We start from the raw sequence: 13683 nt of genomic DNA on the forward strand, positions 1-13683 counted from the left end.
TATCTTCTTGAGGACAATATCTCCTGTGTTGAACCTTCTTACCTTGACTATTCTGTTGTAGTATCTAGCCATTGCTTCCTTGTGCTTGGCCATTTGCTTCATGGCTTCCTTTTTGACTTCATCAATTAGATCTAAGTTGCTATTAAGCTCCTACTAGTTCTTCTGACCTTTGTAAGTTTTAACTTGGAGGCTCATCAGTTCCACTTCCACTGGTATGACGATCTCGGTGCCAAATGTCAGTCTGAATGGCGTTTCTCCTGTTGGAACTCTTGTGGTCGTCCTATATACCCAAAGGACATTTGGTAGTTCTTTAGGCCATGCCCCCTTTGCCCTCTCAAGCCGAGTTTTGATAATTTTGAGTAAGCATCTATTCGTCACTTCTGTCTGACCATTGGCTTGAGGGTGTCTTGGAGAAGAGTAGTGGTTCTTGACTCCTAAGTCTTAGCAAAATTTTTGAAACTTAGGATTGTCAAACTGCTTTCCATTGTTCGATATTATGACGCGTGGGACTCCAAACCTGTAGATGATATTCTTCCATTTCAAAGTTGGTGACTTTAGCCTTTGTTATAATTGTTACTGGTTCTACTTCTATCGATTTTGTGAAGTAATCAATTATGATGATTAGAAATCTAAGTTGTTTCTTCTTTAAAGGGAATGGGCCCATAATGTCAATCTACCATTAGGCAAAGGGCCATGGTGAGGATATGGGTGTCATTGTCTCTCCTGGTCTTATTTGGACATTTGTGAAGTGTTGACACTTATCGCATGCCCTAATGAGGTTGTGTGCATCCTTCTGTAAAGTTGGCCAGTAATATCCTACTTTGAGTGCCTTTCCTACTAAAGACCTTGCCCCAACATGATTTCCACAAATTCCCTTGTGTATCTCATGGAGCACATAATCTGCTTCTTCTATGTTGGCACATCTTAAGTATGTGAATGAATAACCTCGTCTGTACAGTACATCATCTATAATAACGAAGCGGGTTGCTTTGATCTGTATCTTCCTTGCTTCTTTTATCTTCTGGGAGCCATCCTTCTTTCAAATAACGGATGATGGGAGTCATCCACTCGTCTTGTTCTTTTATCTTTGGAACTTGCTCACCTTTTGTACTTGGTTGCCCCCTTATCTCTACACATAGTTCTGAGGTCACATTGTAGTCATCTGACAAGGCCAACCTTGCTAGGAAGTCAGCTTTTGCATTTTTGGCCCGAGCGATTTGCATAAAGTCTAGTTTGTTAAAATGCTGCAAGAGTTATTGGGTGATCTTTAGGTACTTCTGCATCCTCTCTTCTTTGACTTCATAATCTCCCTCCACTTGTCCAATTATTAGCTGAGAATCAGCTTGGATGATAAGATTCTTTGCTCTTGAGCTTTTGCTAGACTTAGTCCTATTAGTAATGCTTCATACTTTGCCTCATTATTCATTGCTGAGAATTGTAGTCTAACTACATACTTCAGTATCTCTCTTTCTGGATATATAAGCACTATTCCTGCCCCTCCTACTTTCTTCGTGGTAGACCCATCTATTTGGACCGTCCATGTTTCCATGGGGGGTTCTTCTTCCTTGTAGGGGTAAATGAATTCTGTGATAAAGTCCGCTCGTATTTGGACTTTGATTACTGCTCGAGGCCAATATTTGATGTTGAATTGGCCCAGTTCAATTGCCCATTGAATGAGTCGTCTTCCTGCATCTATCTTGTTCATTGTCTTTCTTATTGGTTGGTCTGTCATTACGATGATGGAGTGTTCTTGGAAGTAAGGATGGAGTTTCCTGGAAGCGACCAACAATGCGAAAGCTATCTTTTCCATCCTCGGGTAATTTGCCTCTACTCCTTGGAATGCTTGGCTAGTATAGTAGACTAGCTTCTGAACATTTTCTTCTTCTTTGATTAGTGCCGAACTTACCGCGGTGTTAGACATTGCTAAAATAAGGTACAACTTTTCCCCCATTACTGAGGGACTTAGCAATGGTGGCTTCGTCAAGTACTCTTTTAATTTTGCAAGGGCTTCTTCACACTCATCAATCCACTGAAAAGCCTTTTTCAAGATCTTGAAGAATGGCATGCACTTGTCTGTTGCCCCAGAGATGAATCTGTTTAGAGTTGCAACCTTTCTTATCAAGCTCTGAACTCCCTTCACTGTTTTTGGTGATTTGACCTTGATTATTGCCTTTACTTTGTCAAGGTTTGCCTCTATGCCTCGTCGAGACACCATGAATCCCAAGAATTTCCTTGAAGCAACAGCAAAAACACATTTTTTAGGGTTTAGTTTCATATTGTAATTACGTAGTGTGCTGAAGGTTTCTTTCATATCGTCCAAGTGGTTGGCTTCATCCTTACTTTTCACTAGCATATCGTCTACGTATACTTCCATATTCCTTCCAATCTGGTAAGAGAACATGCGGTTTACTAATCTTTGGTATGTGACTCTTGTGTTCTTTAATCCAAAGGGCATAACTTTGTAGTGGTACAACCCTTGGCTGGTGATGAACGAGGTCTTCTCTTGATCTTCTTCGCCCATGAGGATCTGGTTGTATCCAAAAAATGCATCCATGAAACTTAAGAGCTTGTGTCTAGCAGTTGATTCTACCAGTTGATCAATCCTTGGCAAGGGGAAATTATCCTTTAGGCAGGCTTTGCTCAGGTCTGTGAAATAAATGCATATCCTCCATTTGCCATTGCTCTTTTTTACTATTACCACGTTTGCTAGCCAATCTGGGTAGAAGACTTCCCTGATGAAACCAGCTTTTAGCAGCTTCTCAATTTCTTCTATTACTGCTTTGTTGTGCTTTGATGCAAATATTCTCTGCTTTTGTTGTATAGGTTTGCATTCTAGGTTGACATTGAGATGATGCTGTATGATCTTTCTATCAATTCTGGGCATATCCTCATGTTTCCAGGTGAAAACATCTTGGTTTGCCCTCAAGAAGGAAACCATTTTCTCTTTCTCTAGAGTTGGGAGTGCTGATCCTATCTTCAATACCTTTGTCGAATCTCTTGGGATGATCTTAACTTCTTGTGGTGTTTTTGACAATTCGGGGATGGGCTTTGGTTTATTGATCACCAATGTGTGGTTCCCCCCAAATGTTAAGGCAGCTTGGTAGCACTCTCTTGCCATAACTTGATCTCCTCTGATTTCTCCTACTTTATGGGCTATTGGAAATTTCACCTTTAAGTAATATGTTGACGTCGCTGCTCTTAGCCTGTTGAGTGCAGGTCTTCCTAAGATGATGTTGTATGTTGAAGGACAGTTAACTATGAAGAAATCAATTTCCTTGGTGACCTGTGTTGGGTAAGTTCTTGCAATTACGGTTAGAGTGATGATGCCCTTAGGGACAATTCTATCCCCAGTGAAGCTCACCAGAGGAGAGGTGAAAGGCCTGATCCTTCTCTTGTCCAGTTTCATCTGTTGAAATACAAGTAAATAGATGATATCTGCTAAGCTTCTGTTGTCGATAAGTACTCGGTGGATATTGAATTCTTCTACTCTGAGTATGATTACCAGTGGATCGTCATGGGGTTTCCTAATGCCGCAACCGTTTCTCTCTGAGAAAACAATACTAGGTTCGTCATTCCTTAGCATCTTCACTGGAGGGAGCTGTGAATGGACACTATTTATTTCTCTCTCATGGGTTTTTTTTTCAGGGACTTTAGCATTCCGCCTACCGTCAATCCTCTTAAGATCGTCTTTATCTCTCTTGTGGGAGGTTTGCTATCTCCTGCTTCTTAATCTTTGTCTTTATCGTCCTTCCGTTAGTATTTGTAGGGCTTCGTTTTCCTGACATACTTCAGTAACTTCCCTTGTTGGATTAAAGTCTCCACTTGGTCTTTCTGTTAGGACATATGTGTTTCACATGTTAGGAACATATGTCACTATGTTAGGAACATATGTCACTATGTTATGTAATTGGCTATCTGTTGACAAAACACACTTTACTTGTATTTGGATAGATCTAGGATGTATTTGATACTTCAAGGAACCTTGTTTCAAGTTCAAGTGTTAAAGCCATGCAAGTCTGTCCAAGATTCAAGTGCAGAAAGTGCTGTTCATTAAAGCTTGGCAACTAGCAATCTATCGAGACTTAAGAGCTGTCTGAATCTCGTGGCTCAATAGCAGCTTGACAGATAGGTATCTGTCGAGGTTTATGAAACTTAGTTTTCCAGGACTGTTTTTCATCCAATCCATGATTGTATGTTTAGGCTTTCTTTTCTTACAACCTTAGACATATATAATGATTATTTTAAGGGTCGTAACCAGAGACACAAGTTGTACAAGTGTTGAGAAAAGTTTTGTTCAAGTAAATTGTGACCAGAGACAGAATTTGTCCTAGTTCATCTTCCTTGTGAAGAAGTTGCTGTGCTTGTGCATCGTAGGGTTTTATGACCAAGGAGCTTCTTGATCTTCATCGTGTGATGAATTGAAGGAAGTGAAGTTTTTTCCGTGTAGGTTTTCCCTATTCGTAAACAAATTACTGTGTCAATTTATTTTCTGCTGCATACTTAGTTTAATTGGTGATTTGTTTGTGCTACCACACGTTTGCATGTTAATTTGATTAATTAATAAACTTATCTAATTAATCAATTAATTTATCACAAGGGGTCAATACGTTTTTTGTTTATCACTTTCAAATGTCTATACTCGTCGATGCAATGCCCGTGGTCCTGGTGGAACCTACAGTATTTGTTCTTGTCTCTCCTTTCTGTTGGAATATTGATTGACTTCGGCCATTGCAAGGAGGGATCGTCCCTTATTTGCATCAAGACTTGCTCAATTGGCATTATTAGAGGAGTAAAATTAGTGAACTTTGGCTTTCTATCCACTAGTTCCTTCTTTTTTCCTATGGTATGCCCAACACTTCGTGTCTCTTTCTTCTTATCGTGATTGCTGCTTGTTCCTTCGTTTCTCTTCCTTTTTCCTTTCATTTCTATTGCAAGCTCCGCCCCTTCTGCATTCATGTACTTCTGAGCTTTTTGGAGCAATTCCGTGATTGTTTTTGGTGGGCTTTTGGTGATTGAGAAGAAAAAATCTTCGGGTAGCAATCCTGCTTGGAAAGTTGTTAGGATGACTTGATCTTCAACTTCGTCTGCTTGCAGTAGCTCCTTATTGAATCGAGTCACATACTGTCTTAGTGATTCTCCTTTTGCCTGTTGAATGTTGAGAAGATGACCAATTGGCTTTTTGTGTCTTTGCCCCCCTATGAAATGACGAACAAAACCCTTGCTGAATTATTCAAAATTTGCATTAGCTCTTGGGGGTATCTTGCTGAACCATACTCTGGCTACTCCTTTCAGTATCTTTGGGAATGCCTTGCACATCACCTCGTTTGGGGTTATTTACAACAACATCAGTGTCTTGAATGATTCAATGCAATTCAAGGGATCCTTGGAATCGTCATATGATTCTAACTGTGGGAGATGGAATTTTGGTGGGAGGGGATGATTCAGTACTTTATTGGTGAATGGTGAGTCTGTACTTTGAATCATCCCATCAAAATTCTCCCTACCTTGTCCTTCATGACACTTTTTAACTTGTCCATCTCCTTCCTCATGCGAAGTTCATTCTCTATCTTGGAGGAATCTTCTCCCGAGGTCCTGTCTCACCTGTTGGCTTGGGAGTTTGATTCTTCTTCATTTTGGTTTTCTCCTGTTCGCCGACATTTTGCATTTTGGGATTCTATACTCTTTCATAGCTCTTCATTCTGGCGAGTCAACTCTTCCACATTAGTTAGGGGGCCTGGATTTGTTGTTGTTGCACAGCTTCTAGTTGTTGTGTAGTTTTTGGTTCCAACTTGTACTTTGAGGAACTCTTTTGTCACTAGGAAAGATGGCCCGAATGATTAGCGTTTCCTACAGACAACGCCAAACTGATGATGCAAAAAATCAGCAGTTGAGCTCCTCGTTGTAGTGGATGGACGAAACTGTGAGTAGGGTTGTCTTTGTTGGAGAAAAACTTGCAAAACAAACTGGATGGAAGAGTAACACGCCGGTGTGGCGTTAGCCAAACCGCTTCCGTTGCTTAAGTCAGTAAAGGAGAAAGATTTTTGAGAGAATTGTTTGGAGAGTGATTTTTGTAGAGTATTTTGTGTGTAACTTTAACTTTTGTTGCCTTTTTTTTTTTTTTTTTTTAAATAGTTGTGTGCCTAATTAATGGGCAATGAATTGCTGTATTTATGCTCAACGGCTAGTGCGTTACAAAATCTTTGTCTGAAGTTCACCGCTCACTTTGTGACCGTTGCTCCATCCATTACATTTTGTCATCAATGTGCGTAATAAATGCGTAATGTCTTCTCTTGGTTAATAACGATCTCTACTTAATGATGATAGTAAATTTTTGACTCATCAGGTCCTATGCACATTCATGAGACTAGATAGGATATTTTTCAGCCCAAAGACTAAAATCATATAATTTTTAATTGGTTTCTTAAAGAATATAGGGTTAAAACTTAAAACATGTGAACTACAACAACAACAAATTGGTTTCGGAATCCAAAGCCCATGCCTTTGGGAAAGCCTACTAATATGGAGTACAGAGCGAATGCACAATGCAAGCATGACAAACACAATTAAGTGATTAACAATTTCTATAAACACACTAAAACCAAATTGCAAACATTACATAAAAATAGTGTAGCCACAGATAGATAATAGAACTTTGTATCGATATAACAACTACAATCCATCTCACCATAATACTTAAATGACAATATTGAGAGACAAAACACCATCAAAAAGCTTTGTTAATCTTTTCTTGTTAAGTTGAAATCAGTATTATTTACAGGTCATCGCTAGCCATGACTGCACAAGGTCCTACAAGAATTTAAAAACTATTAATGGTCTGTTTGGATGGCATAGATTTGGATTTGGATTTGAAGGGGCCCAAATCCAAATCTTTTGTTTGGGTAAATTAAAAGAAATGGATTTGGATTTGGCCAAATCCATCTTGGATTTCAGGGGTCCAAATCCATGGATTTGAAATCACCTCACAAACCCAAGAATTTAGAAATTCGTCACCTCACTCACTCTATTTCTCTTTAGGCTCTTTGTGTCTCTCTTCCTTATTGCAACTCACAGGCTCTTCTTCCATCTCTTTCTCGGCAACTTCAGGTTTGTTCCTCTCAACTTTTATCTTCCTTTTTAACATCTCTAATTCTCTATTTGAACCAAATCTAAATCGACAAAGGCTGTAGGTTTTTCCAGTGGGTTTTATTTGATTTTTCTTTTTTGGTGGTTTGTTGTGGTTTTTTGATTTGTTTGTGGGTTTTGTTTGATTTGTTAGTGTACCTTGTTTCATTGTATTTTCAATGATTTGTTTTGGGTTTGTCTTTATTTTCTATATGTATTTTCGTTTATGGGTTTGGAATGCAAATTATGTGTTTGATGAAATGCTTCTATGAACAGTCTATGATTTGTGAAGTAACAAGTGAGAGAATATTCATTTGAAAAAAATGAGAACTTACCATAACATCTGTATTTGATCATGGACATGGTTTTGGGGTTATGCCACGTTTGGTTCAACCATGGGGATAAGAAATGACTCATGGTTTGGTGGTGGAGTTGAAAGGTTTTGTTGTGGCAGATGTACTAGTTTAGCTATCATGAATTGGGTTGAGCCCCAGTTTGATGGGGGTAGTGTGGTGATGGTGTGTTTGGCTGTAACAAAGATGATTTGACTATGGAGGAGGCTTGATCTTTTTGGTTCAGCTAGTGGTTGGAGCATTGGTCATCTAGTGGTATAGATGTATTTGGTAGAATAGAAGTTGAACTAGCCATTAATTAATTGCACACACACACACACACACACACACACACAGACACGACACAGAGAGAGAGAGAGAGAGAGAGAGAGAGAGATTAGTGAAATGGGATGCTTTATTTATCTATCTCTGAGTTTTTTTTGCTCATGTTGAATTTTTTATGTGGGAGTAAACTTTATATAGACAATTGAGGATGACAGAGACTGAGTTTGGATCAAGAGTTTTTAGATTCAATAAGGAGTTTTTGTAAAACCTATTGTTTACACACCTTGCACATCAACTTTTTACAGATTAATGAATAGGANTAGTGAAATGGGATGCATTTATTTATCTATCTCTGAGTTTTTTTTGCTCATGTTGAATTTTTTATGTGGGAGTAAACTTTATATAGACAATTGAGGATGACAGAGACTGAGTTTGGATCAAGAGTTTTTAGATTCAATAAGGAGTTTTTGTAAAACCTATTGTTTACACACCTTGCACATCAACTTTTTACAGATTAATGAATAGGAAAAAAAGCCATTGCACAATCATAAGACCTACCACACACACAATCATATATGGTAACAAATGAACACTTTCTTCAATTTCTTATATTTGATAGAGTTTGGGCTGATTTATGCTACTGTTTGAAATTGTGACAATGGGCCTTGAGTTATTTAGGAAATGTGAAAAGTAATAGGTCTTGTTTTCAATGGGCAATCTTATAGCACAAGAAGTTTGGACATAAAAATGGCCTAACTAACTTGCTATAAGACTTATACTCCTAGAACTGAAACCTAGGACTAGGTCCTAGGAAGCTAGGAATTTGTATCAAGCACATATCCCAAGACTAATAGCAATATAGAATAAAATTTCTTGCAAAATTATCTCATCTCACACAAATTACAATAGGAAAAATTGTGAGGTTGATAGCATATTGCTTTGAAAGTTTGAATGATTGTGCACATTGGATAAATATGAATGTCTGTGTCTAGCAAATCAGTCATGTTGTTGCTTATTTTCTGTACTATATTAGTTATTCAATTTCTTCTTTTTAGTTTGTGCATATGTGTGTGTTTGTGAACTGTGAAGTCAAATTGCTTTCTTGCTTTCTTTTTAGTTTGTGTATATATGTGTGTGTGTGTGTGTGTGTGTGTGTGTGTGTGTGTGTGTGTTTGTGTATATTAGTTACATTACTCTCCTATGTCAACAAGATACACTTCCTTACTCTAACTCTTATTCTCTTGCTCATCTTTGTTTTCTGATTGTTATGCAAACTGCAAGCTTTTAGTTTGTACAGTTATTATAGGGTCTATAATAGAACTTTGATAAAATAACTTCAAATTTTGGATGGTGAATCATTAGAATTTTCATGTTGAGGTTTAATTCTATGCACCTACACCCATTTTATTTTTCCATTATTTGGAAATGAAACAAGTACTTCCTCTCAACTATGCTAAAGAATTTTTTTTTTCTCTCTTTATTTTTTGGAAGTATTCAACAACAACAACAGCAAAAAGTGTTATTGAAAGTTATTGATGAACACTATCATTTTTGAGTTCCTTCTTTGAAAGAATGGGGTTCAAATTTTTAAAGGTTGAAGGTTTTGAATTTTGGTTGTTAGAGTATATGGAACATGGCTAAGAATTCTAACGAAAATATAAAACTGTTGGGGTAAGAGGATTACTTTCTATAAAACTGTTGGGATAAGCTTTTTTTTTTTTTTTTTTGGCTTTTTCAGTGGATTTTTGAGGCTGTTTCTAGGTATTTTTCTAGTATGATTTATAGAGGGCAATTTGAGGGTCTTTGTGAGGTTTTTCAGTAGAGTTTTTTGTAAATTGCAGGGATGTTTTATTGGTTTTTGGTGGTGTTTAGAGCTAGCTTTGCAGTGGGGTTTTAAGTGAGCTCTTGGCTGGGTTTCACTGACTTTTTGTGATTAATTTTTTGGTTTTTGGGATTTGCTATTACAAATTAGTAGATTTCAATAGTTAACTCACTACTTGTTTAATTATGTTAACTCATTGCTTGTCTTTTTATTTATTTATTTATTTTTTTACTTTAGAAAAATGCAAAAGCGGGTGCTTATAAAAACATTACTATTGACAATTGGGAAGACAGATCTTGTGTGGGAGGGATAGAGCTACTAGCATTGGTGTAGAACATATGGACGATGCAGTTGAAGTTACAGCCAAGGAAGGAAAAAAATGAGGTGAATTCTCCCATTGCACATCATTTATGTCAATATTTGTTATCAATAAGTTCTGCAGCCGAGCCTTATCAAAGAAAAAAAAGGAGTAGGAAAGGTCCATTAATTGAAGTAGTTGTAGATATTAGTTCCACTCTTAAATAGTATTGTTCCTCACTTTTAATTGTTAAGAACTTTATAATAATTTTTTAATTGGATACTTTGAATGTTGTGAAAAAACCCATGCATTTGGGTTCTCTCTATGTTGATATAGAACATTTTAGTTGTCAATAGTTGGCAAGACGTTTCATCTTGACAATTGGATTATCAATGGGTTTTTCATTACGAGTAGTGCTACAGCCACAAACTATTTTACAACATTTTTACAAAATGTTGATATGGTCAACATCTTATTGGTTTTCATCTAGACTCACCATTAATATCACTTTTTCATTTACTAATAATCACTCACTACATCAGTAGTTTGTAAAATAGTTTGTAAAATAGTTTGTATCTCTAGTATTATTCTTTCATTACCTCATGTATTTATTAATTGGATTATCAATGGCTTCTTCATTACTTTATGTATTTATTGAAATTGTTACTAAAATTAAAATGTAGAAGGATTAAGAAAATTAATAATTATAAAATATATTTTATTGATCTTAAATCCAAATCCAAATTCAAATCCAAATTTAGGTATCCAAACAATAGAATTTCAAATGATGAATTTCAAATCCTTCATTGTTTAAAATGACCCAAACAAGGAATTTTTAAATCAATGGATTTCAAATCAAGGCATTTCAAATCAATGAATTTCAAATCCAAATCTAAATCCAAATGTTGTCATCCAAACACAATCTAAGTGAATTCTTGTTTGAGATATAATACCCGATGAAATAGAATAACACTAATCAACTTAGCAATTTTATAGGAAAAACTTAGATATGTTGTTTTCGGAATGTACAAATTAAGAATACCCAAGCCTATACCACAACTTGTGCACGTGGTTCCCCCCCCGGGGGGTGGGTAAATTATCTAAGCACATTCCTTTGCTAGCAAATATTATAATAATAAGATCTTGCTATTTGACAAAGGAAAAATGTAAAGAGAAGATACCATGTTCCAAAAGATAATAAGAAAATATAAATATTGCACAAATCATAGTACAAGAAAAAACACAAATGCATAATGGCATTAACTGATTAACTGCTTTTCAAAACCAAAATAAAAGGGTCATCAATGAGCTATAATGGAGGCAAAATCTCTTATATGCTTACATGGAAGAAAAATCATTAAACACATTGAATGCTTATACCATCAGACACCACATAAAACTCCATAACCAACATAGGGTTGGGTAGCCCACACCATTTAATATATATATATATATATATAACAACAACAACAACAACAACAGGGGCTAATGTGAAGCTAGTGTACTGTGTATGTTGTCTATCAGCCCAACTTTTCTGTGTACATGTTGACCAGTATGTGATCAAAAACACTTTCACATCTTAGGTAAGGGTGGCAAAATTGGACACGACCCATGAACCCGACACGAAATTAGTAGGTTATAGTTTGAGACTTAATGGGTTCATACATTGTTTGGGTTGACATGATTGACCCGTTTAATAAATGGGTTGGGTTAGTGTCCATCACATGGAATTTGTTTGACATGTTTGACTCGTTTAATTAAATGACATTTTATGCTTTAGTTTTGAATTATTATTTGTGATGCAGTTACTCATTAGCTTTGAATTTTATATTAAAAATATTTATTCGTTTGATTTTTCATAATTCATATCAATTTGATTAAAACTAAAATTAGTTTTTTATTTTTTCCATTTTGATAAAATTTGATAAATAGGTCAACACAACTGACCCGTTTAATAAATGAGTTGTGTTAGAGTTGAGGAATCTTGATCCGTTTAATAAACATGTCAAGTTAGGATTGACCCATATAGTCGAATACTTATGAGTTGACACGACACGAACCCGACATGCAAATACAATGCAAAAAAAAGAAAAAAAAAAGAAAAAAAAAATCATCCAAAACTAAACAAAATTCATTGTTGTCATTTGGAGGGGCTGGGGGTGGGGTGGCTCCGGTATAGTAGTAAATGGGTTTGGGGTGAGTGATGGGGCTGCGGTCGGTTTGGAGTCAGAGCTTGGGCTAGGGTCAAAGGGTATGGGAATGGCTTGCTCTTGGTGTTGGTGTTGGTGTTAGTGAGAATGGCATATGAGAAGTGGTGTTAGTGAGAATGACATAAGAGAAGTGTCTCACAGAGAGACAAGAGCACTGGCGAAATGCTGCTGATGCCATCTCATATAAAATGGAAATGAAATGATGAAGATGACAACAAAAATTTGAAAATTAATATATTGGGATTTAGACACCCTATTTCATTTTATAAAGAGACCTTAGGGTTTTGGGGGGATAAATAAGTCATTTAGTATTGTAGTAATTAATAAGGTTAGTTGTCAAGTGTAGTAATTAAGTCCTAAAATTCATTTGATTATCCACAATTAAGTGTGTTTGGGTGAGAGTAATACTAGGATGGGTGACCTCCTGGAAAGTCCTCGTGTTGCACTCCTTTCTTTTTCTCATCAAAAGAAAAAAAAGAAAGAAAAAAAGAAAGAAAAAAGGCACACACGGAAGTGACGAAACTAGTTCTAGAGAGAAAACAAAATAATTATTTAGAACTTACTACTCGGTCCAGACTGGACTGGACTGGGCCAAAATTGTACCAAAGAGTAATCATATATATATATATATATAAATTATTTTGAACTTACTATTCTGTCCAATTCGGTCCACACTGGATTGGACTGGACCAAAATGGACTGAAAAGTCTTAAATGGACCAAATAGTAATTATTTATATTTTTAAATCATATACATTTATTTAGAACTTACTGTTCGGTCTAGACTGGATCGGACCGGACCTAACTGAGCCGAAGAGTAATTATACCTTATTATTTTTATTTTTTAAAAATGAGTCTTTGTTTTCTATTAAGGAACTTGACACAGTCAAGGATGGCTTCCAAGTTAGTCTGTCACAGTCAAGGATGGCTTCCAAGTTAGTCTGTCATGGTTCTTCCATGGTAGCACTTCATGTTCCAACATGGAACATCAAACATGACTTGATGAGGTTTGAGTGCCATCATATAGGAAATTCTTGTGGGAAAGAACAGATACTTGAAATGGTTTTAATTTCCTACATTTTCTATAACTACTCTTTCTTGGTTGTCTCTTTTCTAAGGTACTATATGCCTGTCCTTATGGGTAATAGCTAATTATCGAATTGAATTTTCACCGATTAATTAGAAACTTCTTTGTTTGCAGACTTGTAAATTGTATAGTTATTTGTTTTCCTATTTTATTATTGGTCCAAAAAATTCAAAAGTAGTTCAATTTCCTTTCATGGTGTCCATAATTGTTGTGAAAATCCAAATTCTACTTTCTTGATTTTTCCTTCACACTAACGGGTACTTGAAAGTTTAATTGCATGTTTTTCATGTCAAATCACAATAATGTTACATTTTGTTTCAATCATAGGAGAGAATGGGAAGCAAGTTAAATTGGGTTAATGTAAACGGCATCTGCTGGATATGACCATTGAGTAGCACATGAAGTATTCAAGAAGATGGGTTAAAATTATAATGCTACGCTATTTGAAAAAGTACAAAGCAATGGTAGAAGCACTAGGTGTGTACAAGGAAGTGAAAGCTCTTATGAATTTGAGAAGCTTCATTTAGG

The 13683-nt window shown here is 36.2% G+C and overlaps 1 long non-coding RNA gene across 1 annotated transcript; it reads left to right on the plus strand.

Annotated features, from left to right (window-relative positions):
• The first annotated feature begins 6885 nt into the window (after positions 1–6885).
• Positions 6886–10141, plus strand: LOC136065426 (uncharacterized). Its single transcript, XR_010627046.1, has 2 exons — positions 6886–7104; positions 9799–10141. It is a non-coding gene; the product is annotated as an uncharacterized LOC136065426 (long non-coding RNA).
• The last annotated feature ends 3542 nt before the right edge of the window (positions 10142–13683 follow it).

This window comes from Quercus suber, unplaced genomic scaffold (genome assembly GCF_002906115.3).
Source record: "Quercus suber isolate HL8 unplaced genomic scaffold, Cork oak 2.0 scaffold_26, whole genome shotgun sequence".
NCBI lineage: Eukaryota > Viridiplantae > Streptophyta > Magnoliopsida > Fagales > Fagaceae > Quercus > Quercus suber.